Below are 26246 nucleotides of genomic sequence, written 5' to 3' on the forward strand. Positions count from 1 at the left end.
GGACACGCCCTTGGTGCACACGTTTAATCCCAAACAGTGAAGGTAAAGTTTGTTTGTTGAAGGAAGCATGATTGTAGAAGGAAAGTGATGTCTAATTGAGAGGCAGACAAAGTGATGAATCAGAGAGAGATTCGACAGGCTAGGCTACCCCCAATCCCAAGAAAAGAGAGGAAAGAAAGGCAACTTCAGGGAGAGCAGTGCAGAGAGAGGGAGGAGGAAGTTTTACCAGGAGAGTTTTACAGAGACAGGTTGTAGAGAGAACAAGCTAGACACAGATGAAGACAAAAACGAGCCAGAGAATGAGAAGGAGCCAGAAGATTAGAACAGATTGCTAGAGTTAGTTTGAGGCCAAGCAGAGCAATTCATTCGGAAGCTGAGAGAAGCCAGACTGAATCAGTTAGGTCGGAGAGGAGTTTGAGCCGGAACAGCTGAGTTGAACCATCCAGCCAAAATTCAGAAAGAGCTAGAAAGGGTGAGCTTATTCAGCAGTAAGTCTCTGGAGCTGAAAACGTTCTAGGCCGAGATTAGATTGTACAGAGACTAGAAGCTTCCAGGACTAGGCCTAGATTAGCAGAGGAGACAGCAGGCATCCGAGGCAACAGTTGCATCAGGAGAATAAAAGATACATTTACAAAGGAGCATGGCTAGCTGTGGCAAGGGAAGCCTGTGAGCTGAAGCTTAGGGTAGGGGAGGAGGTGAGAAAGGATGGGATGGCAGCATGGACTTTGAAACGTGTAACAGGTACTTGTGATACTGAAGGAGGCTGAAGGCCACTTTGATATTCTGATAAGCCCCACGGATAACCACAGAAGTCCCTTCTGCCTTTTGGAATTTGAGGAAATGGAGTTTCCTTTGGACTTGACAGGACCGCATTCTTTTCATTGATTCTAAGGTTGGGCTCCTCACAGGCAGAACCTGAGACCAGGAAGGTAGAGTGAGGACTTCATCTGTGAGAGGGTTCCAGGAAGTCCTGTGAGGGGAGTAGTAAGTGAAGAGCTGGTCAAGGGGGTGCTATAGGATAGGGCACATTTGTGGGCAGTGGGTGTTCTGTGGGATCAGGAAGACATGTCAGAGTTATCATGCCCAAGAATGAGGACTTGCATATGGTTGGTCAGTTATCAGGTGACCCTTGTCCCAAGGAGGCACTGACTTTCCAGTTCTTTCTTCCTTCCCAGGCAGTGCAATGGACGCTTGGAGCCAAAGAAGGCTTCAGAGGTTTGCAAGTAGCTGCAGCTGGAAGCTTGAAGAGCAGAAGTGGGAGCGGAGGGAGTGCCAAGGGTGTGTGCACAGAGCTGCAACAGTGCTGTTATTACCCTGCAGATTTAGACCACTGGCCCAGTCAGCTCCAAAGAGCCTTGCACTCCTCCCATAGCGTCTGCACCCTCACTCCCATCTCTACCTTCTCCCTTCCTTCCCAGCACAGGGTCCACATCCTCTCCCAGTATTCCTCAGTGGATATGGTTTGGACCGGAAACCTCCAAAGGCTGGCATTGTGGGGAGGTGGTGCAGACCTTAGTACGTAGTGCTGTGGGAAGCAGGTAGTTGGATATATTGGGACTCCTCCCCTCCTCTGCTTCCTGGTTGCCATCAAGCCCTCTCAGGCATGATGTATGGCCCTGGATATAGGGAGCTAAATGATCATGGATTGATACCTTTGACACCACAAACCCAAATATATTTTTCTTCCTTTCATTTTTAATTAAAATTTGCCATTATGAAGACAAAGTCTTGCTATGTATCCTTGGCTGGCCTAGAACACACTGGGTAGCCAAAGACTGGCTCCAATGCAAGATCTTGCCTGACTGTCCTGTTAGCATTGGAGGCCGATGTCTTCACCACCCAGTCTGTTTTCTCCTTTAAGTTGATTTTTGTTTAATTTTTTGTTTTTGTTTTCACAGTGATGAAGAACTGACTAACATACTCCAGATTTTTGAGGCCTTGGTGAGAATCTATGAAAGGATTTTGTCAACTCTTGCACGGTTCCTAGGATGGTGCTGAACATAGATTCAGAGTGTTTCCCATTCTCTTCTGCTCTGCTCTAGAAGTTGGTACCTTTGTAGTGAGAATGTTTGTTTCTTTAAAGACAGTTATGTTATGTGAATATGGTTTTGTCTTAATCCCAGATGTGGGGTAAGAGGCTGCCTCATAGTAGGTGATTATGATTTGCCTCATGCACTAGCAGAGATGTGATTTTGCCAGCTGAGGATAGTTGACATTTGGAATTCTGGGAACTTTTCAGAGGGGATAAAAACCAGAGCTTGAGTGGGGCTGGAGAGTCTCTGAAGAGGCAGGTGCTGCTGTCCCTGCAGCTGCTCCTGCTGCTGCTTCTGCTCTTGCTGCTGCTCCTGCCTCTGCCCCTGCCCCTACCCCTTCCCCTGCCCCTGCTATTGCTGGATTGCTGGTTTGCTGTTGCTTGATTGCTGGATATTTTGACAAAGAAGATTGGACTTGTCCCTAGAAACTCGATGACCTTAATCAGCAGGAAATAGTCTATAGAGGTCTACATCCCCTTTCCTCTCTAACCTTCTTTCTCAGCTACCTAGTGTTGGGCGGTTGGAAGGGATTGGGATGGAGAAGGTTGGTAGAAAAAAGAATCCAATAAAAATAGCTAAACAAATACAAATACAAATACAAAGGTCTGTTGCTACCTTCCCTTCCCTTCTAGGGCACTGGGCCCCTCTTCAGGCCCCTCTTTCTTTCTTTCTTTCTTTCTTTCTTTCTTTTTTTTTTTTTGGTTTATGGAAAATTTATTGCAACATTCCAACAGTGTATTACTTTTTCTTTTCAACATCTTGCTCTGCAGTTTCCTTCGCCCTTTTTGCTTGAATGCCAAAGAGCTGGGCATTAGCTCGGGCCATGGGAAGACTGGCAAAAGCCTTAAAATTCTTTTCTTCTGGGATGACTCTGGCTTTCTCCTTTTGTAGACATTCCAGACGGGCATCACAGGTCCTGTTAGCTGGGTGGCCAATTTAAGCTCTTCAGGGGAACTATCTCCCTTCTTGGGAGCAGAGGGCTTCCTGCGGAACAGTGCGAGCTTAGAGCGGTACTCCTTCATCGCTGCACGTTGGCCTGTGACTCAGTGGATGTCTTTCGCCTCCTTGGGTCCACAGAGATGCCAATGGTGTGAGTCATTTTCTTATGAATACCAGCCACCCTGAGCTCTTCCAGGCTGAAGGCCCTGCCGGCTCAGACCTTCGTGTAGTATTGAACTGTATTGGGCACCTCACCATGGTCCTGATGGGACTGGACGAGGGGCAGTGTGGTGCGCTTTCGCCTGCTGGGCCTTCTTTGCATCTTTCCTCTAGTGAGTAGAAGATGGTGGAAATGAAGAGCTATTATGCCCAGGACACCAAAGGGATCCTAACACCCTCTAGCTCTCTGGCTCTTGGGTCAGACTCTGAGGGGAGCCACCTCTATTCCCTTGAGGAAGATCGCCAGCCCAGGAATCGGTACAGGAGTGTCTGCTGGCTGGTAGCTAGCTGCAGAGGCCTCCGGGCAAGGACCAGACAGGGCCTGTCACATCTTTAGACAAAAGCCCTTGAGCTGAACCACCCATTATCTAAGCTGCTCCCAGATCTGGTCTCACTAAAGCTGTGAAAACAGAGATTTGTTATTTTAAACTACGGAGTTTGCAATAATTTGTTAAGCTGTAGTTCAGTAGGTTTTAAAGTTGCATCAGCCTTTTTCATTTTCTAGTTTTATTCATCTTAGAAATTTGAGGCTGGCTAAAAGTGTATTTTTTTTTTAAGTGATGCACTTTAACTCTCTCTACCTTAAGGATTTTGATAGCAACTCATTGTCTTAAAAGTGACATAAGATGTCAACCTTTGCTCTTTCCTCCATTTTGTTGTCACACAGTCATTGGCATCCCTTCTCACTTTATTTCTTGGACAGTGTTGAAAAGGAAAGTTTCTGAATGCTCTGATGACCGCCTCCAAGGGCTTTCCTGTTTTACCAGAGTTCCCTCACCTGCTTCTTTCGTGTCTTTGAATTGAGACCAGCACTGCTACCACCTTCCGGCTCTTATACAATGGAAGTGGCTGTTCCTTTGCATCCGGATACATAGTCTCAACTTCCTCCATCAGAAGTCCCTTAAGTAATGCTTTTTTCTTACAGCCGTCACTTGGGTGTTTCATTTATAGATATATTGCATAAAAGACAACGGAATGAAGGGTAGAACAAACGACGGAGTCAAATGCCTAGGCAGACAGGCAGCTCATGGATCATGGAATCTCAACCCAGAGAGTAGGAATAGAGTGTGTTCTGTTAGAAGCAGCTTGTGTGACTCCGTTTTTATAAAAACTCGATCACTTCAACTTAAATGCTTTGCTTTGAGATGCAAGCAGAGTACAAGCTTTGGAACCATGTTCGACCCAAAAAAGGAATCCTGAATAGAAACACACCATTTAAAATGCATGACACAAGCCAGGCGTGGTGGCTCACAACTTTAATCCCAGCAGAGGCAGAGACAGTGACAGTGGTAGGTAGCTATCTAAGTTCCAGGATGGCCAGGGATACAAAGAGAAGCCCTGTCTTGAAAACAAAGCAAAAGAAACAGACAAAAAAAAAAGAATTGCAGGTAAGATAATATCACATAGTGTAAGGTAAGGATCATGGGAAAGTATGGACACACGTGGGTAAAGGGTGAGGAATCCCGGAGACTGTGAGAGTGGTTATTTAACCCAAGGCTTAGACATCATGGGCACACCTTTGAGACGGTAAATTCAAAGCCTTTCCAGGAGAAATAAACACAGCTGCATCCGAACCCCTAGCCCCGGTGGGTTTCCATAAATAGACAGGTGCTGCGGAATTTCAAAGAGTTAATGTGGCTGGGAAAGAGAATGATGGTGTTCTTTCCCTCTGGCTGAAGGGAGGCCTTCCAAGCCAAGACTTCTCTTGTGTTGGTTCAGGAGCTTTCCAGGGCCACTGTGTGCGCTTTTCTTCTTTCTTAACAAAACATTATCAACGAGGTTTTATGGTTGACTATGTAGCCTGGGGGGAAAAATAATGATTATAAAACATGTATAATGTGAAGGTTCCAATTTTAAAATCATACCAGTTAGGTGGTGCTTCAGAGGCAGGACTGTCCGCTTTGGCTCCTGCAAGGGAGCACCTGCCTCAGCTACCTGTGTCTGAGGCTCTCTGAGTGTGGAGATGAAGTAAGGGGTGGTGGCAAAGGGTTGTGGGACAGAGCTGTACTGCCAAGGAGCCTGTGTTAAGTCTCTCTGTAAAACTATTTATGATCTCTTATGCACCATTCATTAAGTAACATAATAAGCACCACGGGGCACGTTACAGATGTCCCTGTGGTTAACTTTGAAGTCCGCCATCCTCTCCAGCAGGAACTATGCTTGGAGCAGGGCCAGCTGTATTGCAATGACAAACTGTTTTCATCTGCCCCATGGCTGGCTAAACACCCATCGCTTCCATCTGCTCTCACCACCAGGCTTGCCAATGTCTTTTTCCTCCTCTGATACACAGAGAGGGAGGTGGAAGCAAGCACTGCCAACACAGTAGACCTCTACAGAGAGAACCCCAGTCCTGATCTTCGTGGCTGGGTAGGGGTAACCTTGCAGAAAGCAGGGAAGTGCGCCGAGGAATTTACGCTCTTGCTAAAGAACCATGTGGAAAAGTGGCCAAGGTCTGCCATGGCAGCAGGCAGTGGACAGACTTTCTACGTCGCCGTCAATCCCCGGCCTGGATGTCTTTGTGAAAGACATGCTGTGAAACTCTTTCTTGCTTATGAAAATGGCTGGTTTGGGGCTGCAGAAATGGTTCCAGTGAAGAGCACTGGCCTTCTGCAGGGCCTGCCTTTGATTCCCAGCACACACGAGTATAAAGGTCAGGAGACAATTTATAGGCGTTGATTTTTCTCCTCCTACCTTGTAGGTTTTGGGATTGAATTCATGAGCCAGACTTGACAGCAAGACCTTTATCTGTTAAGCCATTTTTGCCAACTCAATAGGTATAATGACACTTACCATATGGAATGTCTTAGTTTTTGGAAGTACTAGGGATTGAACCTGGGACTTCACGCATGCAAGGCAAACAATGTACCACCAAGTGACAGCCCCAGTCCTTATTTGTTCTATGACAATTTCATACGTGCACAATGTATCTTGATCATATCTATCCCCGGCTTCCTCCTTCCACTCTCCCACCCTGACCTCTCCCAACATTTCTTCCTTGGTTTCCCCCCACACCTTTTTTTTTTCTTTCAAACTCATTGAGTCCAGTTAGCAATGTCCACATGCTCATGGGTATGAAGCCATCCACTAGCACACAGGCAACCTACCAGCAGCCACATCCTTGAAGGGAAAATGGCTCCTTCTCCCCCAGCAGCCATCAACTGCCAATAGCTCTTTAACTAGAGATGCCCCACCTCTAGCATCCATGCATGCTGGAATCTTGATCTTATGTAGGTCTCGTGCAGGTAACTACAACTGCCATGTCATATCCAAGGGACAGCATTTCACAGCACTGTTCCCCGTCCTCTGGTTTTTATCCTTGGGAAGGTGGATTGATACAGATACACCATTCAGGGATAAACACTCATAGTTACTTTTTCTCAGCAATCTGATCAGACTCATTTTATCGAGCCTCTGCATTAACCACTACCCAGCACAGAAAGAAGTTTCTTTGATCATTGTCAAGAGCAATGCTAATACATGGGTATGAGCATGAATATTTAGTAGGTGGTTTGATAATGTGTCCTTTGAGCAAAATAACAGGAGTATATTTGTTCCTAGAGCCTTATGTCAGGCGTTGTTTCTTATAGGCAATGGATGCTGCCACGTTAATACCTGAAACCATGTTCAAGACAGAGCGAATATGAAAAGGATGACACTGTCCCCGGCAATGACCTTCTTGTTGCGTTGTTACAGGGTGGAGGGCATAGGAGGGATGGAGGGAAATTCAGAATTCCTCCTTTTCTTGGGAGGGCTCTCGGAATAACCCGCTTCCACAATGACGACCTTAATCAAGGGTACCCTCGTGATCTAAGCTCCTGTCAGAAGTTTCATGTCTAACACGGTTACCATGACAGTTTAACAGACTTTAACACTCAGATCGCAAGGATGGAATGAAACCCTTGTCTTTAAGGTGCTCATGATTTCAGTAACTGTTGATGGTGTCAAAACTTCTAGAAGCTGCCTAAATCATAAATTCACATGTGTTTTCATCTTTCATTAATTTTTTACCACTTTTTACGAGTTTTTCTATTTTTGTTTATGTATTTCTCAGCTCTAAATGTCAAGGTTTTATGACCCTTACCTTGTTACCTCTGGATACACTGTCACCTTAAATTCTTCTTACTCCTATGTCTGTCCTCTGACCCTTCTGAGAAATTCTCCAGGGATACTTCGTTAGGTCAGACCTTTGTTCCTAGACAAACTCCCTCCACATTTCACTTAGGGTGGAAGAGACTGACTGCTCGTCATGTGACAACCTTAAAAGACGAGGGACTTCAGTAGGGTTATGATAAATGCCTTTTTTTTTTGTATTCTAAATTTTCCAGGTGTTCAATTAATAACCACTTATTGCTTTTATTTATAACTCAAAAGATGAGCTATTTATAATATATAAGCACCACTAATCTCCTTCATAAGTGATTATGAATCTATTGTTTTATGGATGTCTTTTTAGGATTTGCATCATTTTCACACTATAGTTTATAAACTATAAGGATTGTTTCTATATTTCAGCGGAATTGTATAGTATATCTTTCTATGACTTAAGACTGCCGTAAGTTCATCTATGATGAGCTAATAAGGACTTTGATTTATTAAGGGCAGATGCCTAATTTGTCATTATTTTTTGTTTTATTTTATGAAAGAATCTGTGTCCCAGGCTGGGCTAGAATGCTTATGTAGCCAAAAATGACCTTGAATTTTTGATCCTCCAACTTCCACTTCCCAAGTGCTTGGATTGCAGGTGTGCAGTGCTATTCCTGGTCTATATGATGCTTGAGCAAACCTGGGCCTTTGTGTGTGCTATGCAAGAACATCCCCAAACCCAAGCCTGTCATATTACAAAATTATTCATGCTCACTTCTTTAGCCAAATGTTGAATATTAGTTATGACTCTCTCAAAACTTGTAACATAAAACATCTATGTTAATTTTTGGTCCTCTGTAAGTGATGCTAAACTTTTTTTTTTTTTTTTTTTTTTTTTGAGACAGGGAATCACTCCATAACCCTGGATGGCCAGGAGCTCAGAGATTCTCCTGCTTCTGCCTCCTGACTGCTGGGATTAAAGGTGTCTGCCACCATGCCTGGTTCTATTTGGTTTGGTTTTTTGAAACAGGGTCTCTCTACATAGCCCTGGCTGTTCTGGAACTCACTGTGTAGACCACATTGGCCTTGACTTTACAGAAATCTGTCTGCTTCTGCCTCAGGACTGCCGGGATTAAAGGCATGTACCACCACACCCAGCTTTCTATTTGAATTTTTAATGTCTCTTTGTAAAAGTTAACATGAATTAAAGCAGAACAGTCAGCCAGGTGTCTGACTGGGTATATATCTACAGGAGGATATCTGCTCTGTAGTTAGGGCCTTGGGGTTGGTGAGAGCTGGGTTGATGACCTTTATACTCTATGTCCCCTCAAGCAAAATGTTCATCATTCTGAGACACATTTTTTTGTGTCCTATACAATGGGGTAATAATGGTATCTACCTTACAAATTGATTGCGAAGACCAACAAAATCCAGGGTAAAGGAAACTCCTTAGGAATGTCCCAGTCTTGTTGAATAAATTGAAAGAAAAATAAAGACGTTTTCCCCTGGAGGAAGGAAAGAAAAGACTGAATATACAATAATGTTAGTAGGATACTTAAAGTAAAAACTGTAGCTGTCATTACTGTGCACCTCCTGAATGAGATGACATTTACTTTAATGTGAGTTTATGACCTTCCGCTAGGTGCATTCCAGGTCTTTTTTCCTTATGGGAATGTTCCATGGTTCCTGCCAGATCAGTGAGGGGCTTTAGAGAAGGCTAATGACAGACCGGCCATCTTGTCCCAGCTTGGATACAGATGTGTCATCTTCAGCAAACAATCCCTCTGCTTTTCTTCTTCCTCAGTTGTAAAACCATAGCTGCTGTTGTAAGGACCATTACACCATCAAGAGAAAAGTGCTTACCATCCAGGAAGTGTTCAGTTAATACTGCTGCCTGATATTCTATCATGGCAGTAAACATTTCTCCTGCCCCAAGTAACCTTATGACTCAAGAGAAGATGGAGAAACGTGATATATGAACTTAGAGAGCCATAACTCAAGGATCAAGGTTGAGATTGTGGCAAGACACATAAAGGTCTTGGAGAGGAGACAGAATGGAGAAGCTGCAAAAGCAAATGTGCATGGGTGGTGTGTGTATGTGTGTATCCGTCTGTGTGTATGTGTGTGTGCGTGCGTGCGATAGGACACATTCGGGAGTTTCCTGCCTCTGACTATAGAAGCCACAATTTCCGGGTACTGACTTCACAGGGAGAGCCCCAGAGGAAGCTGCTGTTAGAACAATCCCGTGATTCCGCTGGTTACTGTCCTTCATGTGCTGCTTGTTGGTTCTGATCTATTAACACTACTCCCTGCCGAGTACTTTCCAATATATTGTTACTTGGCAGACGGAAGCTTTGTTAGAAAGATCCTCGCTGATAAATACAGCTCACTTAGGCCTAGAGAGACCGCGTGCACAGGGAAAGGAGGCTGAGGAACAGCTTGGAGGAGAGACTTAAAGCTGTATGCACATTCTCTGCGGCCCCATGTACTCTTCACTCTTCCTTTCTACCCTTTTAGGAAGCCTTGTACATCATTCACTATGCCCAAGGTAGCAGAGCGAAAGGTAAACAGTGGGAGGAGTCCTCGATTTGAGTCAGAAGAGCAGTTTGAGTCCTGGGTCCATCCCTTGGACAAGATGAACCGAACTGCAATTTCCTAAACCATAAAACAATCGGTAAGATCTGCCCCAAGTGTCTCCTGGGCGGCCTCAGTGAATTAGTATGTCTGAAACCTGAGTTGTTACTGTCAGTGCCGTGGCTCCCTTTGCCCTTGCTTTTGGATGTATCTTGAACGTTTCACTCGAGTAAAATGTGTTTGCGACTAGCCTCGACCAAGAGAATTAAGTAGGAGGCTTGTGAGTGTGCTTACACTGCGGTATGCTTTAAGCACATCCTGCATTTATTTCTCCCCACAGGGAAATCCCTGCTCTGGGCACGTTAGAAATTTTTTCATCTTTTCATAATTCATCACAAACACTGTGATCACTTTAAGGTCCCTGCTAGGAAAAACAGTGCAACACCATTTATTAGAAAGGGTAAAAGATGACCTTGTCTGAATACAGGCTATAATTATATTCACGTCTGACAAAAGGCTCTTCTCTGCTCAGACCAACCGTGTCTTTGTTTGCTTGGTTCTCAAAAAAAAAAAAACAAAAAACCTCTAGCCAGAAGGACACTATAAAAATAGAAATGCCAATCCCTGAGGTTTTAAAGAAACTTTTGAAATGATAAATTATTTATTTTAAAGCATTCCTACTAATATGATTGATTTTATTTTTAGTAAAGGACAATAAAGAGCCTGGCCAAGGTCAAAAGCAGCCAGCCTGGGGGTCAGCCTGGAACTCACAGCTTCCTTCTTCATATATAAACATGTATATACATATTTGTGTTTTGTTTATATGTAAAACATTTGTTTATTTAGTGGTGTGTGAAGGTGAGACAGCACCTTGTAAGAGTCAGTTCTCTCCTTCTGCTATGAGGATTCTTGGGATTAAATCTAGGTCACTGGGCTCTGCTCTGTGACAAATGCTTTTATGTGCTGAGCCATCTTGACAGCCCCCTCTCTGTAAAAATTTTTTATTAATTATTTATTACCTGGCTGTGGCCCCCTCCCTCATCTCCTCCCAATCTCTCCCTCTTCTCCTATGCCCCTTACCTAGTCCCCTGATTGAGGAGGACCTCCTCCCCTTCTATCTGACCCTAGTCTATCAGGTCTCATCAGGACTGGTTGTATTGTCTTCCTCTGTGGCCTGGCAAGGCTGCACCCTCCACCCCCAAGAAAGGTGGTCAGAGAGCCAGCCACTGAGTTCACGCCAGAGATAGCCCCTTTTCCTCTTACTAGGGAACCCACTTGGAGACTGAGTCTATGGGCTACATCTGAGCAGGGGTTTTAGGTCTTGTCCTTGGTTGGGGTATCATTCACTTCAGGGGCCCCAGGGCTCAGTTTTTATGGCTCTGTTGGTCTCCTTTTGGAGCTCCTGTCCTCTCTGGATTTTTCTATCTCCCCCTTTCATAAAATTCCATGATTTCTGCCCAAAGTTTGGCTATGAGTGTCAGCCTCTGCTTTGATACCTCAATCAGTAGAGTCTTTCAGAGGCCGTCTATGGTAGGCTTCTGTCCTGTTTCCTGTCTTCTCCTGCTTCTAGTGTCTATCCCATTTGCCCTTCTGAATGGGGATTGAACATCTTCCCTAAGGTCTTCCTTGTCGCTTAGCTTCTTTAGGACTATAGATTTTAGTATATGTATCCTGTATTATAGGTCTAATAACCACTTATGAGAGAGTATATACCATGTGTGTCTTTCTGTTTCTGGGGTACCTCACTCAAGATGATCTTTTCTAGTTCCCACCATTTGCCTGCAAATTTTATGATTTTCTTGTTTTTAATAGCTGAGTAGTATTCCATTGTATAAATATACCACAATTTCTGTATCCATTCCTCAACTGAGGGACATCTAGCTTGTTTCCGGGTTCTGGCTATTACAAATAGAGCTGCTACTAACATGGTTGAGCAAATGTCCTTGTATAGCTGAGTATATTTTGGATATATGCCTAGGAGCGGTATAGTTGAATCTTGAAGTAGCACTATTCCTAATTTTCTGAGAAGGTACCAGGATTGATTTCCAAAGAAGTAACATCCTCTTACAACATATATCTCTATCTTTTCCACCAAAAGCCACTGATGGCAATGCCTACAAACAGAGTCTACCTTCAATCCAGATTTCAAAGTCTTTGGCAATCTGAGCCTAGTCTGTGCACACTCAGATCTCCTGGCCGTTTTGTGCGTCCTGTATGCTTACCGACTCTATCTACAACTAACTGAGGACATCTCTTTGACCAAGCCTGATCCCAGCCTCAGCTCAAAACCCTTCCCCTCTGTGAAAGAAACTCAGATTCCCCTCTGCCTGAGCAATGACCGATGGATCCCCCTATCTATCTTTGTAATATTTTCATGTCTCATGTTTCTCATTGCTGTTTGCTCTGTACTGGGTGAGTGTGCCTGTGCATTTGGGGGCAGAGATACGAAGATGACTAAGATCAACAATCAATAAATGGAACTTCATGAAACTGGAAAGCTTCTGTAAAGCAAAGGACATTGTCATCAGAACAAAACGACAGCCTACAGACTGGGAAAGGAACTTCACCAACCCTATATCTGACAGAGGAGAAAGGGGAACCCTCCTCCATTGCTGGTGGGAATGTAAACATGGACAGCCCCTTCTTTTAATAAATGACTCTTGGTTTACCGCATTTACTAAATAAACCTCCTATGTGCTGTGGAAGCCTTGCCATCTTACAGTCTCTCCCCCACCCCCAAAGGGTAGGCACTGCCATCAGAAGCTTTTGGTGGAAAAGATAGAGATACGTATTCTAAGGGGGTGTTTCTATCACACCAGTTTAGGAGGAGAGACAGTAGGCAGGACAGCAGCAACTCACTCAACACTTTAAAAAACTAGGTATGTGTAACAGGGCCCCAGACCTTGGCACAACTGACTCCATAACAGAAGTGCCATCCAGGCCATAAGACTCAGCATGTAAACAGCACCACCTGCCAACATGAAACCAACGCCTAACCCATCAAAGCCCATAGCTGTGGGAAAGCCTCCAACTGCCCTAACCTTGCTTTTTGGCTTCTGTAGTTCAGCTTCTGGCTAACTGTTCTTGTCAACTGAAGTATGTCAACCCAGAAAATGGTTTTTGTGCTTTAAAACTCACCCTGAGAAGGCTCGGGGCTATCCTGTGATCACCTGGAACAGTCCCCAGGCGGCCACTTTCTATTGGCTTAAACTCATGTCTGCGCAGTCTTCTCTGGCTACCTTATAGCCACGTGGAAGGTTTCTTCTTACCAGGCAACAGTTGTAATTGTTGGGTACTGAGTAGACTAACACCAAAAAGGCAAAACTCCAGCTCCTGGATGAACAGGCAGCTACCAAATGGGCCAAGAGGTGATGAGAACTTTATGTTTGGAGATAACTAAGCCAGGGGGCAGCTTCATTCTACTTAAATATAGAAGGTGAATAGGGCTGGGCACGGTGGCTCATGTCTGTAATTCCAGCTCTTGGGAGGTTAAGGCAGAGGGCTGAAGAGCTCAAGACCAGCTAAACTCTTGTTTACAGGAGACCCTGGCCTGAAGACCTTCCAAAAAGAGATTAGAAGCCAGGCAAGGTGGTGCATGCGTGTAATCCCAGCATTCTGGGCAGCAGAGGCAGAGGCAGAGGCAGGCAGAACTCTGTGAGTTTGAGGCCAGCTTGCTCTATAAGGCGAGTCCAGGACTACACAAAGAAAGGCTACACAAAGAAACCTTGTCTCGAAAGAAAGAAAGAAAGAAAGAAAGAAAGAAAGAAAGAAAGAAAGGGGGATTAGATAGGGCAATAAGGCACAAGAGTTCATTCTAGGAATGGCATGAGACAGATAGGAACTCACATGACAGGTTGGATGAACAAGGGGCTTCTTGGGTCTGGGGTCAAAGCTGTGGATGGGGTGAAGATAAACATTTGCTTACCATGTATGATGTTCTGGGTTTGATCTTCAGCATTACAACAATAAATACAAATAAACAAATAATAAATAAATAAATACGTGGAGGAGAAATAACTACAAGGGTGGGAGACACAGCTGGAAAGGTCAGTGGGCCAGAGAATGAGATACTGGGTACGTTAGTTAAGAGATGAACTTTAACCGGGAAGCAACGAAGCATTCTTAAGTAGAAGAGGAACCGGGAGAAGCTTAAACAGCATGAAAAACCATTCCGGTGAAATGTACTCAGGTCTCAACCTCGGTGGGTCCAGGCAGTGAGACTGAGAAGGATCTTGCTATTTGAGTTGATGGAGGAGAAACTCAAAGGAACCCAACTGATGTGAATAGATTTACTTAGGAGATGTTTAAGTCACACAAAGTAGAACTCAGCTAAGAAAGTGCTGCTTACCAAATGTCCTGAAGGAAAGTAGTGACCAGGCCTGTTAGACAGAAGCAGCAGTTGGGATGCTAGGACATAAATGTTTGATCTCCAGGATTGACCAACCATTAGGCGATCCCCGGAGAGCATGCTTCTAACAGGCAGCTCCAGGGGGCAGCCCAGGGTCACAGCCAGTGCTAAGTCCCAGTCTGCCAGAAAGCCTCCAGTTCTCCTCTTGAGAAAAGCACAGTTCTGCCGTGTGGGCAGGATGACCCCAGGTAACAAGCTATTCAAAAAGAACAACACGGATGTACTTAAGAAAGAATTCTGGCAATAACTTCACTGTGTAAATCTCCCATCTGCCTGGGTAGCCAGACTTGCAATCTCCTGCCTTTGTTTAAATTGTTGAAAATATAACCTGGAGCTGGGACCTGAAAGAGATTTAAGGATGACAGTGTATGTAAAATGCACAAGCCTGAGGTGAGTGAACTCTTCTATTGAGGTCAGCTCTTCGTTGGGCATTAGCCACAGCTGGCTGCATGCATTTTTTTTTTTCCTTCTAGTAAATAGCTTTCCTCTCTGTTTGTTTTTGTATTTCGAGGCAGGGTTTCTCTGTGCATCCTTTACTGTCCTGGAACTTGCTTTGTAGACCAGGCTGGCCTTGAACTCAGAGATCTGCCTGCTTCGACACCTCCTCCAAACCCACCCCAACCCCAGCCGCACGCATCTGGTCCTTTATTAATCTCTTGAGTGTGTGGAGTGATTTCTCTCTGGGAAGGCGTATTATTTCCATAATAGAATGAATTCAGACTGACATAGAAAGTGATTACAATTCATGATAAAGCCAAAGGTTAAATTCAGGATGGGTATTAAAGGGGTTTCAAAGGAGAAGGAAGCAAGCGTGAAGGCTGGATTCAAGGAAGAGGTGTGGCTTGCACAGCGGCATTCTGGGTAGGGAGTACAGCGCAGGTGGGGAGGAGGGGCTGCATGTGTGGTGGGCGAATGGGTGGTCCTGTGGATGGGTGTGTGGATGGTCGTGCGGCAGGCTAATGGAACACTCTAGAAGGAGCAAGATGGGATGAAATAATCAAGAAGGAGACAGGGTAGACTTTGAACAGAGAGTTGACCTCTGTTCAGAAACCATGGCTCAAGGCAGTTTGTTTTGCTGCAAGAAGTTTGGGAGACGGGAATTATCACTGATGATCCTAAAAACATGGCTTGTAGGATATGAACTCTTTCATGTTGCCCAAGTATATACGATCCTACCTTCTCGGGCATAGGCACAAAATGATTTTCCCCCCACAGGTACAACTGGACAATATTAGGTATTCCTGGCTAACGTAACCTATGGTTCTTGAAGAAGTACTATTTCTAGAAGGCGTCCAGCCAGGGAACCATGCAATTTTGTACCTCTCTCACTATCAGAATAAAGGCCCTGTGTGGCTCAATGAGCTTTCCTGGGTCTAGTCTGTGTGTCCCTGGTATGTTATTAAACATAGATGCCAACCATGAGGTGATCTGATATCCCCATGATTGTGCTAAACGTCTCGTGGGGAATTAACAGTAAAACAGGGGAAGGCCAGAGGATGCATGGAAGAAGAGAGTGATGATGGAAAAGAGAGTTTAGAAATAAGTAACACTTACAGAGCTGGGACCTATAGACCCAGGAAAGAGAAGCCTGTGGTGGTGAGAGAGGGGGATATGCCATTCTCTTAACTGCTTCTGAGGGACAGAAGAACTTAGAGAGAGAGAGAGAGAATTTTCGTGGAGGGAGGACTGAGGATCCAAGGATTTCTATTGAAGAGGTGTCCTAAACCAGAGCCTGCATTTAGTGGCTGCCGCAAGCCATCCATGTGGTTCAGGGTTAGGTCATGCTTAGGACGTCTGGCCAGGTAGTAGGTGTCCTTTGTGATTTAAAGCTAAAGAAGATAAATAAAGGAGATAACAACAGATTCAAAACAGCCAACCAAACCCTCTTTCTTAAGACACACCCTTCTCCCGGGCTGTGTGAGACCGCCAGCTTCCTGTCTCCCCAGTGGCTTCATTCATGTTCCATTTATTGCCTCTGCTTTCTTATCTAAACTTCAGATGAGGGAGCGCTCTCAAAAGCCCCTACTTCTGCTCCAGCTACCTGATATGTACAGGCGAACTCATCCTATCCAGGTTTAAACATCACATATTTACACAGATGCCCCAGACTCCAGTTCTCGCCATTCCAGTGCGTCCTGACTCACATATCTAAACACACGCTTGCTCTTTCTGTTTGGCTATCACGCAGACATCTCAGAGTTTACGAAGACCAAATTACACGCTTGATTTTCCTGCCCAGTCTTGCTCCTTCCGTCCTCAAGCTATCACCATCTACTTAGCTCCTCAAACAAAATCATCCATGCCCCCTTTCCTTCTTCCTTTCCTTTCCTTCCTTCCTTCCTTCCTTCCTTTCCTTCTTTCTTTCTTTTTTCCAGCCAATCAATAAGCAAGTGTCAGCCATCCTACTTTTAAACTATATCCCAAGCTGCCCATTTCTCTTCGTCAGCTCTGCCAACCTCACAGCATGAACCTCCATTCTCTGCTGGGCTACTGTTACATCTGCCTGCTGTGCCCATCTGTGCTCTACGCAGAAGCTGAGTATAGCATGCTCATGCCACCCTGCAATGCCAACCCTGTCTTGTGAGGCTCTCTGTGCTCACTCTATCTCAGACCTTTTGTCAGTTCCTTTAACCAACCCACGCATCTTTGAAATGACGAAGCTGAAAAGTGGGCGGAGATCTGGGAGAGAGGTCTCTATAAGACTGGGGCGGAGAAGAAAACAACAAAGTAAGCCCTCTGGGCATTGCTGCTCCTGGCCACAGGCCTCTATCCCACGCAGCGCCCCTGAGATGTTCGTAGCGTGTCTCCCAAAGCTGTTAACTGATGGGAGGCTGCATCTGTCTCCCCAGCTCTTGCCCTCCAAATTAAGGCTTGTCTGAAGGGCATAAATACCCCCTTCAGGCTGTGCTTGGTATTCACATGCCTGAGGCGGGCAGCTGAAAGCTGCAGGTGTATTTGAAATCACACCAGAGCTGAAAACCAAGGAGGGCTGGAGAGACTGTCTGCCAACCGAGGAGCCCAGAGGAGTTTTCGCCTCCTCCGTGATTTTCTCGTCGTGGAGACTTTGCACATGTAGCCTCAGCTTTAGCTTCTCTTCCTCCCATTCTGCAAGCAGCTGCATCCTTTTGTCCTCTAGGGCTCAGTGTAAATATCCTCCTCTCAGAGACGCTATCTCCATCTCTCTGAATGATGCCTCCATCGCTCTTTTGTCAAGTGTACCTATTGGGCATATGCAACTATGTGCTTAACATTATATGCGGTTTCCATAAGCCGCATGAGATTGCAGCTCCGTCCTGTTTGTGTCTGTACACCCAGGGCCTGGATGATGCCTGATTACACTAGGTGTACAATGAACTTCAAGAGCCCCCAAACCTGCTTCAAGTCTTTCTGTTGGTAGAGAACACCAGAGGCGTAGCTCTTCTATAAGCCTGCTCAGAGCTACAGAAGTGTTTCCTGGGAAATAATGGTAAGAGTCAGGAAGGGAGTTCTTGGTGGAGGACTGCTGTGGCTAAGACCTTTCCTATGTGCTGCAGACACTGATGCGAGGGCCACTGCCTGTTCTCGAGGGGCTCAAAGGAGCTTTGAAATGGTGAGGTAGTCAGAAGACCATAAAGCCTGATGGGAGACCTCAGATGGTCAAATATTGGGCTAGCTGGTTCTAAAAACCTGCCCTTTTAACCCAAGGCCTTCCTACCAGCCGGGGAGTGGGTGAAAGACATTTGAGGGATCTGAAGGAGACACTTGAATTATTTAAACTAAGAGGCCTGAAAATAGTTTTGGTCAGGACTCTGAGGCACTGCCCAGTGCTCTGGAGGGCAGTTCCAGATACAGGGTACAACTGTGGAGACTTAGAGGCAGGTGGCAGGGGCTGGCCCCGCGCCATCTGAGGGAAAATGAATAATAGTTCTCAAGGATTAAGTCTGGCATATTTTAGTCTAAACTTTCAGCTCACGACTGGTACATATTCTTTGGGGTTATTGTAAAAACTGAGTAGTAATATTGAATAAAACGTGATGTAATCTATCTCTAAACTTGCAGCTCACATGCACACACAAATAGTTCTACAGAAAAGATATTCTGTGCAGGCATCTGCTTCAATACTGTTATCTCTTCATGCTGAAGCTGAAGCCTGAGACATTTACTTGTTGCTCTTTCTCTAAACAGTGTTCAGCCCTCTCTACCCAGGGCTGAGTTTAAAGAGCAGACCTGGCTTCCTCTCCTGCTCAGCTGCTCCCGACAAGTAATCATGCTCATGGCTGCTCTGGTCTCAGTTCCATTAGCTGAAAAGAGCTTCTTGGCGTTTCAGTTCTAATCACTGACACACAGCGCAGGTGCTACAGTGCCTTTGTGAAGAGCTTGTGTCTGAGAGCCGGACCAAATGCAAGCCCATGCCGTATGAATTTTAGGTAAATTATTTAATGCTTATGGCTCTTCTCTCATACGTAAAATATAGGAACAATGGTTTCTACCGCATGGGATAATTGTGAAATTAAGGTGACCATATACATGAAAGATACTGTATACACTGTATAAGCTTTTGCTAATATTCTGTGTGGGTACTCGTTTTAGCATTGCTTGTAGGAGAAACCCTAGAAATAACCTAGATACTTGTCATTAGGAGGCTGACCAATAAAGAATGAGGAAGAACGCTACAGATTCCTATTGAAGACAGCCAAGATACACAGTTAATTGAAAAAAAGCAAGGAGCAAAGTAGGTGTCTTAGGGTTACGATGGCTGTGGTGGAACACCTTGAATAAAAGCCACTTGGGGTGGAAACGGGTTATTTGGCTTACATTTCCACATAACTGTTCATCATTGAGGGGTGCCGGGACAGGAAATAAACAAGGCAGGGACCTGTAGGCAGGAGCTGATGCACCATGGAGGGGTGCTGCTTACTGGCTTGCTCCTCATAGCCTGCTCAGTCTGTTTTCTTACAGAACCCAGGACCACCCAGGCTGGGCCCTCCCTCATCAATCACTAATAAAGAAAATGCCCCACAGGCTTGCCAACCCTTGGGAAGGTAATTTTCTCAGTTGACTTTCCTCCTCTCAGGTGAGCTTAACTTGTATCAAGTTGACATAAAAGTAGCCAGCTCACCTGGAAATGTTTTAAGAGTGTGCTATTGGAGTGTGGACACAAGCTGGGTGTGCTGGCAGGCACCTGTGTCATAGCACACAGGAGGCTCAGGTGGAAAGACTGTTTGGGTCCATGAGTTCAAGACTCAAGAGAAACTTGGGCTGCGTTGCAAGACATCATGGGGAGGGTGTGAAGAGGTCATAGGGCATTTGTAGAGAGATTTGTGCTAGTATATGCATAACAATTGATAAAAGGTTATTTTGAAAGTTTTAACAATAGTCCGGTCACCAGAAATGACTCAAGAGTTAGGGAGAAAAGATTAAAAGTGACTTAACTTTCAATTTGTGCCTTTGTACATAAATTCCTTACTGAGTGCCTGAGTTTGTGGGGCTGGAGAAATGGCTCAGCAGTTAAGAGCACTGGCTGCTCTTCTAGAGGACCCAGGTTCAATTCCCAGCACCCACACAGCAATTCACAACTATCTGTAATTCTAGTTCCAGGGGATCTGACACCTTCACACATACACACAGAAAGGCAAAACACCAATGCATGTAAAATAAAATCTAAAAATCATTAAAAAATTAACAATTTTTTAAAAGTTTCTTTTCTTTTCTTTTTTTTTTTTTTTCTTTTAAAGAAAGAAGCTAAAATCAGGGCTGGTGAGGTGAGATAGCTCAGAGATCAGGCTGTTGGTCTTGGAGACTGATGACCTACGTTCAGTCCCAGGGCCCATGTGGTAGGAGGAGAGAGCCGGCTCCTGCATGCTCTTCTCTGACCTCCACACTTGCACCATGGCGCGTGCTGAGCACATGTACATGACCAGGCCATTGTTAGCCGAGGGGTTCCAGTGGGGTTAGCTGTGACCAGGGCTTTCATGACAACCAAAGCTACTTCTTCCTGCAAACAGACTGGTTTTTGCCCATTTCAACCAAGGGTAAGGTATCCTTTCCTAAGATTATTAGACTTAACTTTGTAGTGCTGAGGTTGGGTGGGAAATCCAGTACAAAGAAAGTAAAGCCAGGCATGTTGACGCAGTTTTATAACCTTAGGGGACTGAAGCAGGAGGATCAGTAGTTTTGAGGTCAGCCTGGGCTACACATAGAGACCCTGCTCAAACAAACAAACCCCAAAGCAAAACAAAACAAAAACCGAACTAAACTACACGAGTAATCAACAAAATAAAAACATTTCAGTATTTGTTTTTTTTTTTTTTTTTTTTTTTTTTTTTCCCTAAAGCCTAATAAAACAGCACACACAGGGATTTATCCAAATAGATACCTTACCTAGAATGCAAGATAGGGGTTTTTTCTCCTCTCTGCAGTCAGGCTATTTCTAGCCTCTCTCTCCCGAGAGAGAGAGAGAGAGAGAGAGAGAGAGAGAGAGAGAGAGAGAGAGAGAGAGAGACTTGCTTTGGGGCAAAAGGGGCAGGGGCCATTTAGAGAAATCCATCTGTTTCTACGGTTTTCTCAAATGCCAAGGTGTCGTTACTATGCAGGAATAACATATCCCAAATCTTATCACTTGGTTCTCACAAACGGGGGCATTTTGAAACAGAGTTAAGGAAATACAGTGGCCCAATCATGAAAAAGGAGGCCTTGTAATTTTATAAAAGCGTGTCTTCACAGGTCGTACGGAGAACCGTCAAGACTACAAGACTAAGGGGCTCTAGGTTTTGTGAGCATTAAGCTCACAGCAGGCTGCCCCTGCCCTTCTCCCTTTTGCTTTCCTGCTGGCCCAACCTGCCAGAGCCCCTAAACAGGACCTAGAATGCAAGATAGGGTTTTTTTTTTTTTTTCTCTCCTCTCTGCAGTCAGGCTATTTCTAGCCTCCTTCCCCTTCTCCCAGCATTTTGTTTTCTGGTTTCTGATTACGCCTCGGGGTCCTTGGCAAATCAGTTTCTATCTCTTCAGCCACAGATCCCCCACTGATAAAACCGCACCACAGCGAACTTTTTGTCTCCTGTGCCTCTGGCATCGAGTGTCAAGCCTCGTCCAGATCAACAGTCTCCCTTTATCCCGTGCGAAAGAGGTGAGTCTGCGAGGACTCCTCCCCCACGTCTAGGCACTTTCCCCACCCCCTGCCCACAGGGAGCTCTGCCTGTCATCCTAATTTATTTGCTTGTCTGGAGAGCGAAACGCGGAAGCGTCTGCAGTGTGGCGGGGCGACCCTTCCCTAGGAGCAGCTGGTAGGTGCGGTGACTCCGTCCCCATGCTGCTCCTGGCGGGGCCTCCCACTCCTCTCACTGCCTAGGTTCCAACCATGTTTTGCTTTTGTGCTTCGAGGTCCAAGCACCGGGGTCTTTGAAATACCAGGGTGCTTGAAATGAAGTCACAAAAGCGGGTCGATGATGGAGGCAGAGAGACATCTGCATCGGAGTAACAATCTACGTCTTTTTAAATCTGCTTTCAACTGCGTCTCTGCCCCTTTTACAATTGCTTCCACCCTTCCCTTTTGCTCTAATCCAGAATAGACATTCCTTCAGCCCGGCTGGCCAGCCGAGGAAAGGCTAGTGGTTGGGTAGCAGCAGGCAGCAGGGGTCAGGGGAGTAAAGTTGAGCTCCTTCGCCTATTTGGAGGTACAAGGTGTGGACCAGTTGTAAACACGTCCTAGGGTGCAAATTTAGGCTTTGTGCTCACGGAGATAGAGGTAGCTGCCTCTTAGGGTGTCCTTCAAGGACCAGCAGCTCCATCAAGCACTTTCCTCTAATTGCTTTTATCATTTGAGGTGGTTGGGTTTATTATTAACTCCACTTAATAGTCTTGGAGACTAAAGCTTGGAGCTATTAAGCAATTCACATAAGATCCCACAATTAGTAAGTACCAAAGCGCATTCCAATCACTCAGGTGGCTGCGTCAGGGTAACTTACTGTTTTTTTTTTTAAGTTAAAATTTGAGGTTGGCGTATGAAGTAACTTTTTATTATCACATGTTCATATACACACGTCATTGTATTTGTTCTGACTAGATGCCCTCGCTCTTCCACCTTTCCTGTGCCTCTGCATTCTCGCACCCAAGTGGGTCCCTTCCTCCAGGGGTTGTGTTCTCCTTCATGGCAGCACATAACCCCGAATGCTCCAAAACCTTGAGTGTTTTAGAGCACTACCACACACGGTTTTGTGAGGCTGAAGCTTCAGCATCAGGCTGCCTCTGCTCTTTTTATTCTTGCTTTCCCGGCACAGTTTAAAAAAAAAAAAAAGCCCTACCCCTTGAAACCCTTTCATGCACAAACAGATAAAAATAGCACATGGAATTGCTTCCGGTCTGTGTGTAGATCGATGTAAAGCCTACATAAATTCTGTGCAGTGGCTTGAGTCCCATTTCCAACATCTCTCCTTGTGTATACGCAAATGTTCCATCATTTTAAAAACGTGAAACTTGGTGGGGCACATTTTTGATAGCAGCACAGAGGCAGCTCAAAGCCAGCCTGGTTTGGGCATAAAGGATACTCAACTGGCACCGCCTTTCTAGAATATGTTTCCTTTAGAGATCTCAGAGGTTCCCAGTCTCTGCTTTAGGGGTTAGAGACACAGGAGTTGGAGGCAAAGGTGGCCGCACTCTGTGGAATGCAGGAGTGTGGTTCAAAATAACCGCGGTGTGTGGGGGACTGAGGGGGGAGGGGACAGACACGGGGGGGGGGAACTGAGAGGAGAGGGGGAGGGGACACCCTTGGGATGTAAAGTAAATAAACGGAAATAAAAAAAAAATAACAAGGAGAAATGACCTAAGACAAAATAGAGAGTGAGGGAAGATGAAAGGAAGAGAAAAAGAGGAAGAGAATAAATTCTTCCCATTCCCCCGAGTAAATACAGGAGTGTCTCCTATGTGCCCACACCCAGTAACCCTTCTGCTAAACATTAGGAAATGAAGGCTTTAATGAAAATACATCTTTGCTATTGGGGAGCTTTTAGTTTAGCTTAGCTTTTAGCTTTTAGGGAGATTGAGTACCTCAACACTTAGCCACATATAATTAAATACGATAATAATATTATTTCAAATTATAGCTCCTGCACAGTGACATGAAGATGAGATTCACAGGGCTTAAGACAGGGCAAAAGCAAGGTCCAGTCGCCCTCCCTGGGGAGGTGGGAGGGCAGAGATGTCCTGAGGGGTAGGGCTCATCCCTTCTCCTGAGTGCATAAAAGTCACCTTGGTTTTTCACAGGAGGAAGTTCGGCTCGGCTCGCGGGCTGATGTTTACATTTCAGCTCTCCTCTCCCCACCCACAACTTGTTCCAATTTTAACCTTCTCCCCGTCTCTTTCTGTGCTCCTCAATCACTGTCATGTCCTCCCAGTCAGTTTTTCACTGGGCGGTTGTCTGCTCTGGGGCTCGTTTGTCAACGGCTCAGCAGGGCAAAAACATCTGGGAGCCAGTTGCTGAACTTCCTCCCCTCAGCTGTCTGCTTGAGCCCTGGAAGGCTTTCCTGAATCAAATATCCTTTACTACTCACCCGGCTCACAGGCCTTTTGGCTTATAGACTATTTTGACATTATTCTTTTTATTACGTAAAAATTATATAGTCTGATAAACAGAGAGGAATACAGAGAAAATAATTTCATTTTATTTTCAGTCTATAAAAAGAAAAGGCTTGAAACACTCAAGTTTTTTTGAGATAGAGTGGCACAAGGCTGGTAAATCACGCAGCACACTGGGATATCTTTTTATGGTTAATGCTGGTCTCCCTTGCAGTAAGTGATGAGGATTTTCAAACTATTATTATATTTTTAGGTACAAGAAATCTGATCAGTTTCTAGTCCTGCAGCCACTGCAAGCTATATTTACTTGAAAACCGAGAGATTATTTTTATCAGGAATTTGCTACAACTGCTCATTGTCAGAAGTTCTCCTGATGGGCTTCCTGTTGGATTTAAGGATTTACAGCTTCGGGAGAGTTTACTGTCACCAGGGGAAAAGCATACACCCTCAAAACATGCTCTTGTTTTACTTCTTCCTACGAAAGCCAAAGGCACTTAGCCAGAAAAAACAAAAACAAAAACAAAAACAAAAGGCCCGACACTGGAAGCCTGGCAGCAGGACTTTCACGGTGGAGTCGTGATATTGCTGGTGGCATCGCTTTCCTCATCACCTCAAGACATTGAGCTCAGTAGCTGGCCCACTTGCAAAGTGGCAGAACATGCTGCATTTTCAAAAAGGACCAGGCTCCCTGTTCCTGAGAGGTGTTCTCTGCCTGAGGTGCATCGCGGATTCTATATAGAGGTGGCCCAGTGAGCTCTCGAAACAAATCCTGAAGACTGCCCTGGCCCCTTTCCTTCCTTCCTTCCTTCCTTCCTTCCTTCCTTCCTTCCTTCTTTCTTTCTTTCTTTCTTTCTTTCTTTCTTTCTTTCTTTCCATGTAGCTTTGGCTGTCCTAGACTCGCTTTGTAGATCAAACTGGCCTTGAACTCACAGGGATCCACCTGCCTCTGCCTCCCTGAGTGCTGGGATTAAATGCGCACTGCCTGGCTGCCCTGACCCCTTTCACCCCAAGCTTTTATTTCTGGGTAATGGCTGTAGAGTGTTTTCCCTGTCTCCCAAGACAGAGTTTTAGGAATTCCATTACTGAGAAAGGTCAAGTGGAAACTATTACTAAGACTGAAAGTGATGCTTCCCGAAGAATGAAAGTCAAGGCTAGCAACGTGCATCCTGTATTTCATTCAGGCAACAGTAGTCATCAGTCCTGGGCTGAGGCCAGGCATATATCACATGCAGAACAAAGTCCTGTCCCATGGGGCACACTGTCTACTGAGGAGGAGAGGGACCAAAGTAGCCACACAGGTGTGTGTTGATAACCATGCCAAGTGCCAAGGGCAAGGTAGGCAGCTAGGGGAGTAGAGACGAGCCCTTGACAGTCTACGTCTTGCAAGGCATTGTCTTGTCCCTTGCCTTTGGTTTTTTACCATCCATGTCTTTGCTGTCTGTTCTGAACACAGACCTAGTAGGGCAAGACTGGGTATAAGTCATTCACACACCGGTTCAGAACCTTTATTCAGCCCTTGGTGGGGAGGGCCTGTCTGGCTTCTGGTCTCTGCTGGAGTCAAAACCTGAGTTCTCAAGACACGCTGGGTGCCCTCTGAAAGTTTGTCTGAAACATCTTCTGGCACTTTTGGCTAGGAGGCATAATTAAGGACTGCTGAACTTCATAATGTGTTTTAGCCCCACAACCTCATTTCCTCCACAAGGGAGGGATTCTTTTCCTTACTTCCTGTTTACAGGGGAGACAGTAGACAAGACTGGTGCTTCATCCCTTTATTTCCCTCATTGAGACACAATGCAATGTATCATGACTCAGTCCTCTGCTTCCTCTGTGGACTGTAAACGTTGTGAAAGTGTATCCAGCCAGCACCAGTCCAGAGACATAATTATCTGCTAAATGAACGAATAAATGAACAAATGCATCGTGACAAAGGAAACCTGTGTTCTGGTGGCAGAAAAAGGCTTTGCCCCAATCTCCCAGTGGCATGTCACCAGACAAGTCTCAGATGAGTGGGAAGTCAACGCAACAATAAACCTCAAGGGCCAGCCCGGCTTTTCACATGCCCAGACTGAAAATCTATAAAAGACATGTGAAAACACACCACACTTATCTTAAGCCTTTCCTCAAAATTGCTACCTCCACCTCTGACTTGTTGGCTCTGCTGCCAGAAAACCCAGTAAGAACCCCTCCCCCACTTCCCACTTCATTTCCTTCATTTGCCTCATGTTGAGATGATTTCTCAGTAAGACCATTAGGGTTAGAACCCTGACTTCATCAGGACAGAAGTAATGTAGGGTTGATACCAGCCACCACACCTGGCTTTTCTGACATCACTCTCTTGGGGTTTTGTTTTGTTTTCTGAGACAAGGTCTCTCCCTGTGTAGCCTTGGCTGCCTGGACTTGCTTTGTAGACCAGGCTGGCTTGAACTCACAGTGAACAGCCT

The 26246-nt window shown here is 45.3% G+C and overlaps 1 pseudogene; it reads right to left on the minus strand.

The window, feature by feature from the left end:
* Window positions 1-2771: 2771 nt before the first annotated feature.
* LOC132652503 (large ribosomal subunit protein eL13-like) lies at window positions 2772-17377 on the minus strand (annotated as a pseudogene).
* Between the last annotated feature and the right edge of the window lie 8869 nt (window positions 17378-26246).

This window comes from Meriones unguiculatus, chromosome 2 (genome assembly GCF_030254825.1).
Source record: "Meriones unguiculatus strain TT.TT164.6M chromosome 2, Bangor_MerUng_6.1, whole genome shotgun sequence".
Classification (NCBI taxonomy): Eukaryota; Metazoa; Chordata; class Mammalia; order Rodentia; family Muridae; genus Meriones; species Meriones unguiculatus.